Source organism: Vanellus vanellus (assembly GCF_965231255.1).
Source record: "Vanellus vanellus genome assembly, chromosome: 2".
In the NCBI taxonomy this organism is placed as follows: domain Eukaryota; kingdom Metazoa; phylum Chordata; class Aves; order Charadriiformes; family Charadriidae; genus Vanellus; species Vanellus vanellus.
This window is the reverse complement of record NC_138906.1, coordinates 132200865-132210825: the sequence shown is the minus strand read 5'-3', so window position 1 is coordinate 132210825 and position 9961 is coordinate 132200865.

Genomic DNA, 9961 nt, shown 5'->3' with positions numbered 1-9961 from the left:
GTGGATGGGAGGAGAGGGACACTGGAGACATTAGCTCGGGTGCAGAAGCATCCTCCCCCTTCTGTCTTCTCATCATTACCTTGCCTTTTTTTTTCTTCAATAGTCGCTTTCAGCGCTCGTTCCTGGTGGCAGGATGTGGTAAAAATAGAGTTATCAGTTTGTCTCAAGTGACATTCGTTGTCTCTTTTTCTGGCTGCTTCTTCCCTGCTTCCTGCCACGTTTTTTTCTCCACACTTCACTGCAGGATGCAGCACAGAAAAACCCACCTCCACCTTTAATTTGCGCAATCCTGCCTCAGCCCACTTCTGCGTATCAGGTTCATGGTTCTGAGAATGGCCGGCTGCGGGTCCCACGTGGCACACCTCAGAAGATGGGACCAGCCTGGAGGCTTCACGAAAACAAGCAGAGTCCCAGGAAGGCCTCGGAGATGGGACGCAAGGCGAGAGAGGTTGTTCCCAGCACAGACAGGGCACAGGTGACATTTTTGAGTGGCAAAAAGAGGGAAGGCAGGAGACTTCTGAGAAAGGCAACAGCTCTTGCACCCTGAGATGCAAGGAAGGAAACGGAGACTATAGCGTGGGCAACAGTGAATCCTAGACAAAGAGCTCAATCTGATGGTCTGGTATAGCTCCTCTGAGGTCCTACTATATCTTAACAGAATGATTGCTACATTACAGCGTCCCTTCAATACAGTTTGGAGAGTTCCTTCCCTGCTTCTAATTAAGCAAAGGAGGGAGAAGAAAAGGTACAGCTAAAAGCCACGTCATTGAGGAAAGATAGGAACAAGTAGTTCTTGCCAAGATGGTGTGATTTCATGCAAGCTTCCATTCTTGGTCTCTTCATTTAAGGATTTTGTTAACACATTTTTAATCGGAATGTTGTTTGAGCGCATGTTATGGCCAGTCGTTTGACAGCATCTATAATTTATCCCTGGTCTTGGTCTTTTCTTTAGCCTGCCACCACTTGCTGGACTTGTACATTTGAGCAGCAACAACAATTGCTGTTCTGTGGAACATTTCTCCTTCTGACTGACAGGTTCTCTAAAACTGTGCCAATGGTCCAAAATACGAACTTGGGAAAATGCCAGATTATTTAGATAATTTATCATAGACAGCTGAAGTACATTTAAACATCATCGTAAACTTCTGTTTCTCTGTCTTGCATACATTTTACATTACGTCCATGTGTGTGTCCATGATCCATCTTCCATGTGTAATTGTTTAGAGTACAGTCACACAGAAAACTATTTTCAGGACAAATTCCAAAAGGCAAATCTCCAGACAAAAAGGTTATGCAGCTTGACCCATTCAAGAGATCCACCCCTGTTATGCAGAAGTAATGCTAAAAAGTGACAAGAGAGATTCTTGCCATATTATACTTGGAAGAAAGTGTTTGATTAACACAACTAAATCTTTCCTGTAAGGCCTAGATTTTCAGGAATTAATCTTTCAGTATTAGAACACTATTTCCGCATTGGATTAAATTGGTAGAAACAAGACTGAATAATAGATGTATCCACTCTCCCTTCTCTCCCAAAGAATCTGAATGAGGAAAAAGTCTTGGAAGGCTTTTATCAGGCCAAAACCAAAACCAGAACAAAACACATTCTTTTCTCCTCCCCCAAAAGGAAAAAGCTGTAGCCTATAACCTGGTGTGTCATCGCAACATTCTTGTACTTCCTAAACACTGGATAAAGTACCTAGTTTTGTTGGTGCTCATCCCATGCTGGCACCCCAATTTCTACTTCCAAAGCTCTAACAAGGTATTCTGGTATTGTTTATTCCTTATCTGAAATTAAAAAGTGTAAAAAGCATCCATTTTAAGTGAAACCCACCTCAGTTATCTAACAATAACATGCAACTCTTTCTGGAGTTCTCCTGCCACTTAAAAAGAATACAGAGCTAGCAGGAAGAAAAACAAAAGGACAGCCATAAACAGCAGCTTTTATCAGTTGAGGAGGCTGAACCACTGGAAGTCTCTTCTAGTCCTTTTTTGCACGTGTAAAAACACTACAAATCTTTCTTTGACCTGATAGAATCCATTTTTCCTGCTTCACATGCAGTTTGACACAAACTCGGCGGCTTGAGAAAGACATGGTCCTCCTGCAAGTGATGGGCTGGCTTGCTGACAGCTTGGGAAAAACTTTCCAGTCTGGACCCCTGAATTTAATGGGACCCCTACCATTCTGTGATCCTGTGACCACAACCTTCAGATGCAGCCCTGGCCCCTCCATGACATTGCTGTGGTGGTGGAGCCTCTGGGCGACTGAATATTTTTTCCAAGTTCAGTTCTCTGCACCAGAGACTCTTCTGTTGCTACTCAGGGCTATCACGCTGCTGTACAGCCACAGCACAAGACCTAAATATCAGTGAGAATCTTAATCACTCCCCCTTCAATATAAGCAAATTTCACCTAAGGTGAAAGCCTCTTAAAAAAAAAAAAGGAGCAAAGAAAAAAATTACTTGCCACTGCAGTCAGCCTTTTCTTTTCTTCTATTGTAACTGCCCTGTAAGAACAGCATGTTTTCCTTTTGCTCTGGTATTCCGCTGCGAGGACATAAGTACACACTCAAGGTCCCTAATGCCACACCATCCATAAGAGGAAGCACTAAACCTAGAAAATCTTTAAGAGGTCGGTCTCAGTCCTGCTGCTAAACAAATAAAGCTAATCGATGTGCCTCATTTGTTCTGTCATCTGTTTGCTCCATTGTGTGTTTTCTTTTCTTACACATATCCTTGCAGACAGGTTGATTTGTTTAACTACACACAGGTCAATGTCTGAGTAGCTCACCTAGCAGCACCAGCAACACAGAAAGAGAAAATAGGGAAAAAAAAGATGATGATGACATACTGCTTTTGAAGCACAACAAAACTCCTATCAACATCAGCAGTCTGGTGCACAGACTGAGGTCAGTCAACTCTTTGTGCAGTGAGTAGTTGTGGAGATGTCATATTCTCCACCTTATTGTGAGAGACCAAACAAAGGGGGAAACATCTTTTGCGAGGCCACCATTACTTCTGCCTTCTTGCTATACCTTCTTTCATTCTCTTTGTTGCTGCACCTATTTGCGAGTCTCCACCTTTCTTCCCTTTGCACTTCTTTCCCCATAGCAACTCTGCCTCCATACATCCTACTTCTGCCTCCTCCTACATCAAGAAGCTCTGTAACAGCGCGGGCTGAACTTCAGAAGGGAAAATTGCAAAAACAAATGGTTGTTAGCTGATGCAGACTTGTAGGGAGCTTTCTAGCACTATGGGCTATGAGCCAAAGTAAGGAGAAAAGAAATAGAGATAGACTAAAGACACGTGGAATAAAAGAAGTTAAGAAAGTTTTAAAGTAGAGAGCAGAAAGTTATACAAGGTGCTCTTTCATCTAGGACTGTCTGTTCAGCAGACCTGACAGTACACGCTCAGGCTAGTTGGATCCCCCACAACCACATACTAATAAGGAAATAAATCAATGATTACGTATCACGCGAAAGGCTTGTTGTGACATAGCATTCATCTGCCACTGAATGCATGTTCGTGAAGAGGTTCCTATCCTGAGGCACACAAATTCCCATTTTTTCAGAGCAAGTTCCTGAAGGAATGATAAAATTTGTCTTCAGGGGGCTAGCTAACTATTTCTATTTCTAATAAACGTAGAGCTTTACCAGATATAGGTACTGAATTTACTTTCCTCCAGTGAGGTAGTATAACAGTTACATGTTTTATTGAACATTTGAAACATGGAGTACAGCAATTAAGATGCAAGTTCAACACAGATATTAATTAAAAAGAAATTTAAATGCTCTACTGAACTCCTGGAACTTGGTTGCCAAATCACATCTGGGGATCCCTATCTTAACTCCCCTTGTGCCTCCAAGGAAAAATCTTCTCCAAATCATTGCCATTGGGCTTTCATATCAACAGCCAAATCAGAACAGGTTGAGAAGAATGGAGGTCACCCTTCTCATAGCCACCATTTTAAGTTGGTTTCACTTGGTTAGATTTCCTACACTGTTGGATGCTTTGCATTTCATATGTTAGTTTGTACTCATCAGTGTCATGAGTAAATCTCGATCATATTTTGCAGAACTGGAATCCACCATAGACGGATATTCAGGTGAGATGCGCACCTCCAGAGTATAAACAGAGACATGTTTCCAAGTCTTAGTTGTTATTAAATAATGGTCATTAGCAGTCTTTAGCAGTCTAATCCTGAGACAAGGTGAATATCGGTGAATTGAGTAGGAAGAAGATATTGCCAAGTTTGTGGGTGATATTTCAGGACATGTAAGCACTGTAACTAGCAGCAGCTTTCAACTCAGTAAGTACAGTTCTTTTCCTGAAATGGTGAAAAGTAAGCAATTAGGCATGGGATCCTCCACCTAGGTAGCTAGTGAACACACTTCATGTTCTCTCCCTCCTTCCTAAATGTAAATTTGTTATTCTTTTATCATATCCTCTTACTCAACTGTTGTGGCGTACCACATTACTATTAAATGTTTAAGTATGTTCTCTGTAAAGTTCAAGGTTAATTAGACCTGAAGGTGCACTGCCCTTCAGTTTTTGTTACTGGATACTCTGTGAGGTTCACCCATTCACACCACAAGCCTGTTTAATTTTTGCATACAAAGCAGAGCACAATTTTTGCATTCAGGATCCCTGCTGCTGTACCAGTCACATTGGCTACAGTATCTAACAGTCAACCTCTGCAAGAATTAACTAAAATAATGGAAGAGAGTATACTCTTTAAATCTATAACAAACTTCTTTAAAAATAATAAAACTATTTATCTTTACTATATTAAACAACAGTTCTCAAACATCCAGCCAAGAGTTAGAAGCTATTTCTCTACAAAAAGACGCAAGAAAAAAGGCAGTATGGCATATATTACAAGGGTGCTATCTAACTATTTTATCTGGATACCTTCAAGCGGAAAACCAAAGGATACAGCAAAGTATATAAAACATGAGAGGATGTATAGTAATCTTACTCACTGCAACATGTAATAATCAAGCAGATGATAAGTTAGAGGCCCTAAGTAAAACCCTAAGTCTACTTTTGCTTCTTAAGATAGTTTTATAAAAGGGATTAAATCTTAGTGGTAAAGGAAAAAAATACATCATGTGATATAACAATGAAAGTCTCCAAGAAGTTAAAATTGAATTAACTTACCAAAGTTTCAGTGTAAGAAAACATCCCACTTAGAAAACAGATTTATTTGCTGGAGTGGGTTTTTTGTTTCTTCTCTCTTTTCATTTTCATTCCAGCTGTGGTTGCCGTTTTGGGGAACAAGAAAGTCCTTGCCTCACATGTTTCCCATGAGTTATCAGGAAGTACCAAAGATGAGGCAACAGCTTTCCCAGAAAGAAAATCTCAAAACCTACCACAAATTCATGGAGGTGTTATTTGTCTTAATGTAGGAGTTGGGGTGTAAAGTTTTTAAAAGAAGAGAATAAGTCTTTTGAGTGGGCAAGAGAAGGCGGCTGTAAGGAAGCCAAGTTACCCATTTCTAAGTGAAGTGGAGGGGTTAATAAAGTTTATATATGTGAAGTCTGTTTTATATATGCATAAATTTGAAGTGTTGTTGCTTAATGGTTACTCTTCATTAACACAGGCACTCTTTTCAGCTCTGCTGACTAAAATAAATTCTTTGTTTTCCTTCAGTTTTGTTGTTCTGCTTTCTCATCTTTACTGTCTTGTGTTCTATGAACTTTTCTCCACTGTAATGCAATACAGATGAAACAAGATTAAGGAAATCAATGAAATACCTTCTGTAGAGTAAACTGAGAAAGACCTGAAGTTACTAATCTTTTATTTTTTTTAATAAACTTGCACACAGAAATAAGCATAGTGAAATACAATGGGTGTACAACAAAACAATAACTGAACTGGGCAAGTGAAGGAGAGATATCCATGCTACTAAGCCCTGGGGTCTGTAACGTGCTATAAGTCCATTCTAAAAGCATCTATTTTGTAATCAACTCTTGCAGAGCTCCAGCAGGAAGAATAGAATGAGTGTCCCAGATGTGCCAACCAACTGGTACGTGGATCTCAGTAGAGCATGTTTCAAACACTGGTAGCTATCTGCATCTGAGGTAGCTTCTTTACTGTGGGAACTGATGGAAGTTTATGAGAAATCCTTTTGCACACATGATAGGAGATAGCTGCTTACAAAAGGTCTGTTTGGGAAGTGTCTGGAGTCTTAGGAAGTGACTGAGGCACAATATTTAAAGTAGGGATTAGCCAAACCTAAACCAGTGTTAAACCAGTGGTAAAAATGCCATGTTCCCCTCCACTTCAGAGTTATTTTCAGATCCTATCTGTTTTTAAAGAGTTATTTGGGGAAACTATCCACTCTCTTATATCTAGACTTGAAAGGCAAAGTTTTGGGTGCAGTTACATATCCTCTAGTTTCTTCTCCATCTTATTGAGACAACTGTATTAAAAATACCTGCCTGAGGCCTTCTTCCAGTTGTCTGGTATTGTGCAACAAGGAAGAGGGATTGCTGGAGCTCCCTTTCTGTGGAGCGCCCTGCCAGAGGCTGCTTATGTTGTCTCCCCGTCCCACGTGTATCCCTTTTCCCCTCCACTGCCCCAACGATTCGCTGAAACTCTGTAGTCCCCGGATACTTTAATTAATTTTTCCTTCGTGGAAGGAAATGCACCAGAGAGCCACTGAAGTGCTTTGGAAGAGCTGAGTTGGGAACAACACTCTTGGGAGAGGTAACGGCTTCAGTCAAATATTCATTGTTCTGTAGGTTATTATAAAACTAGCTGAAACTCCCAGCTCTGCTAACCCACATACAAGAAGGTAAGCTCTTGATCTCTTTTCCTTAAATTCTCATTTTGCTTTTTTTTCAGCTTTCAACATAGTTAGCATGTTTTTGTTTGTCTTTGTCGAGAACGTTGCCTCAAATTTCACAGTTCACCTTGAGCGCTGGGCTGGCCGCTCATGGTGTAAACAGGAGGTGAACAAGACTTAACTATCAGACTTAGCAGTCATAGACACAAATAGGAAAATAAGAAACGGTTGGGAGTAGAGCAAATTATCTATCATGAAGCAATAAAATCTCTTGCAATTTTTTCTCATATCCTCTAATTTTGTATCATCTTTCTTTACTGGTATCTTGACTCCTACTCCCAGTCTGCGTGCGATAGCAGCCTCAGTTACCCAGCTCTTGCATGCTTACATGAGGCCATCCATTCTTTCTCTCACGTCTTTTTTTCTCTTTTTTTCTCTTTTTTTCAAGACAATGATTATTTTTTGTTCATCTATCTTGGACTTTCCCCTGTTGGTTCACATGCTTCTTGAAGTGAGGTACCAACACACACTGCGCTTGCTGCAACGTTGCCACGTCAATCGTTTTGTCTTACCTGTGATACTCATACTTTAAAAGGCTTTGCTTTTTCGTAACAATATGACATGGCTGACTCACAATCACTTTGTGATTCACTGTGTGCCCTGATCCTCCCTGAAGAATGTTTCCAATAAATTTACTCCCTTACTTTGTGATTATAAGTGGGAATAAAGTATTATATATGCTGATTTCTAATCCTATTTATTTCACCAGCCTGTCAGGATAATTTTGAACTATAAATCTCTCCCTCAAAGTGCTTGCAACTCTTTCCAGCTTAATGTTTCCCACAGGTTTATTAAGTATAATCTTGCATGTACGTAATGAACAGACTGAGGACAGATGCCTGCATAACCTCATTTTGATATGCTTTTACAGTTTGGTAGTGACCAGCTGCTCTGTGTATGCCATGGTAATATAAGTATGTTATAATCGTGGCTTTTTTATCGAGCACAGCAGTATCCGATGGACACATCTTCTGCTAGCTTGCTTGTAAGGTGTAATGTCAGAGGATATCAAAACTCACGAATACCAAGATAAGACAGCTATCACTACTTATCGTGTATGTGGCCTGCTGTCACTGAGAGAAAACGGGTTACCATATTGGGCTGGCATTGGCAACCATTCCTCATAGTAATAATGCGTTTGCAGAATGTCCTCCTTATATCCCCTTAATTGTGTCTTACTTTCTGCTGTGGCGTGGTTGGATTTTTTTGACCATATTGCTTTCTGTTTGGTTATTTGATTTTTTTTTTTTTATTTTTGGCATGGTTCTTCTTGAGTCTTGAGGTCGATGTGATTGTTTAACCAGGTTGATTTTTCTGCATTTTACTATTCCTTGGATTGGGATGGTTTGGGCACAAGTAACCTCTGATTTTTTCAGAATTATTTTTGATTTTTACTTTCTTCCCATGAAATCTTCTCTTGCAATGTGGAGAGTTTTGAAGATGTTTTATTAAAGTCCATTGCTTTTTTTAATCTCTCTTGTCATTTCATGAACAATTGTGCAACTTGTTTGCTACTTTTCTTCACTCAGCTAGATTTGCTCAGATTCAAATCTAGAAAGCCTTCCCTATAGGATGTCTTACATCTTCTATATCAACAGAATCTCTCTCAAACTTTCTACCTGTTAGCCGACTTTCTCCCGCTGTACTCATTTGCCAGCAGATATCTGTTGAGTAGTGAATTTGGTGGTAATGAAGGACCATACTATGACTTTCGTTGAAACCCTCCCCTTAAAATTATATCCCCTGAATCTTCCTTATGCAGTGCTCTATAGTAAAGTCATACCATAGCGGGACCTCTCCTCTGCTTTCTCTTTACCCCCATTTTATTGTGGTTATTTGAGCAGATCTCGTGATGAGTTCTGGGCCTCAGAACAGGCACTCATGTTCTCGATGTGCAAATCATGGTTTCCCATCGTTCTTCAGCAAGCCATGTTCTTCTACAGCAATCTATGTCTTGTGAACTACCCTACCACGCTTGCTGTGCTAATGAAATATTGGTGCGTAAGCAAAGCTTGTCCAGCTTATTTGCTCAGTAGTGCACAATCATCTAGGATGTCCAGCAGTTGGACCTTCAGTTTTTCGTTATTTGATTAGTCAGATAAAAGGCAATAGAGTGACAAAGTAGTTGTGCCTTATAGCACTGATAGATCACTCGTGTAGCATAGCAGTTACTGGGATCAGTGGGAAGGTTCACTTTGTTAGCTTCTGCTGACACCTACTGCCAGAGCTGAATGCAGCAAAATAACAGAGGAGAAGGCTTTGACATTGTCCCACATGACTCTTGGTATGTAGCTTTGGATTCGGACTACCAGTATTGTACTTAAAGAAATAAATACCATCCATAGTTTTATGGAAAGAAGAGTAATACAAATCAGAAATGGCAAAGTCTCCAGAGCAATTTGGTTTTGTTTTGTTTTGGGGTTTTGTTTTTTTTTTTTTTTTTGGTTGCTGTTTTTCTAGTAAAATTAGTGAGGATAAGAGTTAATTGAAAGTCATTTTATGCATCTTCCATGATAGAAGCTAATGAGTTTATGGCTAGAAGTAAATACTTTTCAAAGGCAAAAAAGGTGTAACTTTTTTTTTTTTTAATAGATGATACATCTTCATTGTTACTGCAAATGGTTTTACATCAGATTCAAGAAAAAGCTTCTCCTCAAAGCAACTCCTGCCCAGTAGTAGGGACCTGTTTATTTATTTTTGCAAACCTCCTTTTCACTTATTAATACTGAAAAATCACATCCAGGACAAGGAAGTGGGGTAGAAAATCCCACTTACTGGAAGGGTATTAGGTTTAGTGGACTGCAATGAATTCATGCACACAAGAGCTGTAGTTTAGACCTTTGTAGGTGTATAAAGGACTACAGACCTGAGCTATCAGAAAACTAGAAACTATTATAACATCTGGCAACTGCTGGTAAGGGTGTTTGTGCATTTTGGAAGGTTGGGTATTATGCTCAGTTGCTAAAGGACAGGGCAACAAACTAGTTTGAAGGGTTCATCCAGTGTATATTTGAACTGTAATGACATCTAGGTTAAAACCCTCAGGAGAAAATCTGAGGACAGAGTGGCTTTGTTTTTCTTTTTTTTCAGCCCACCAATCCACTCCCACCAT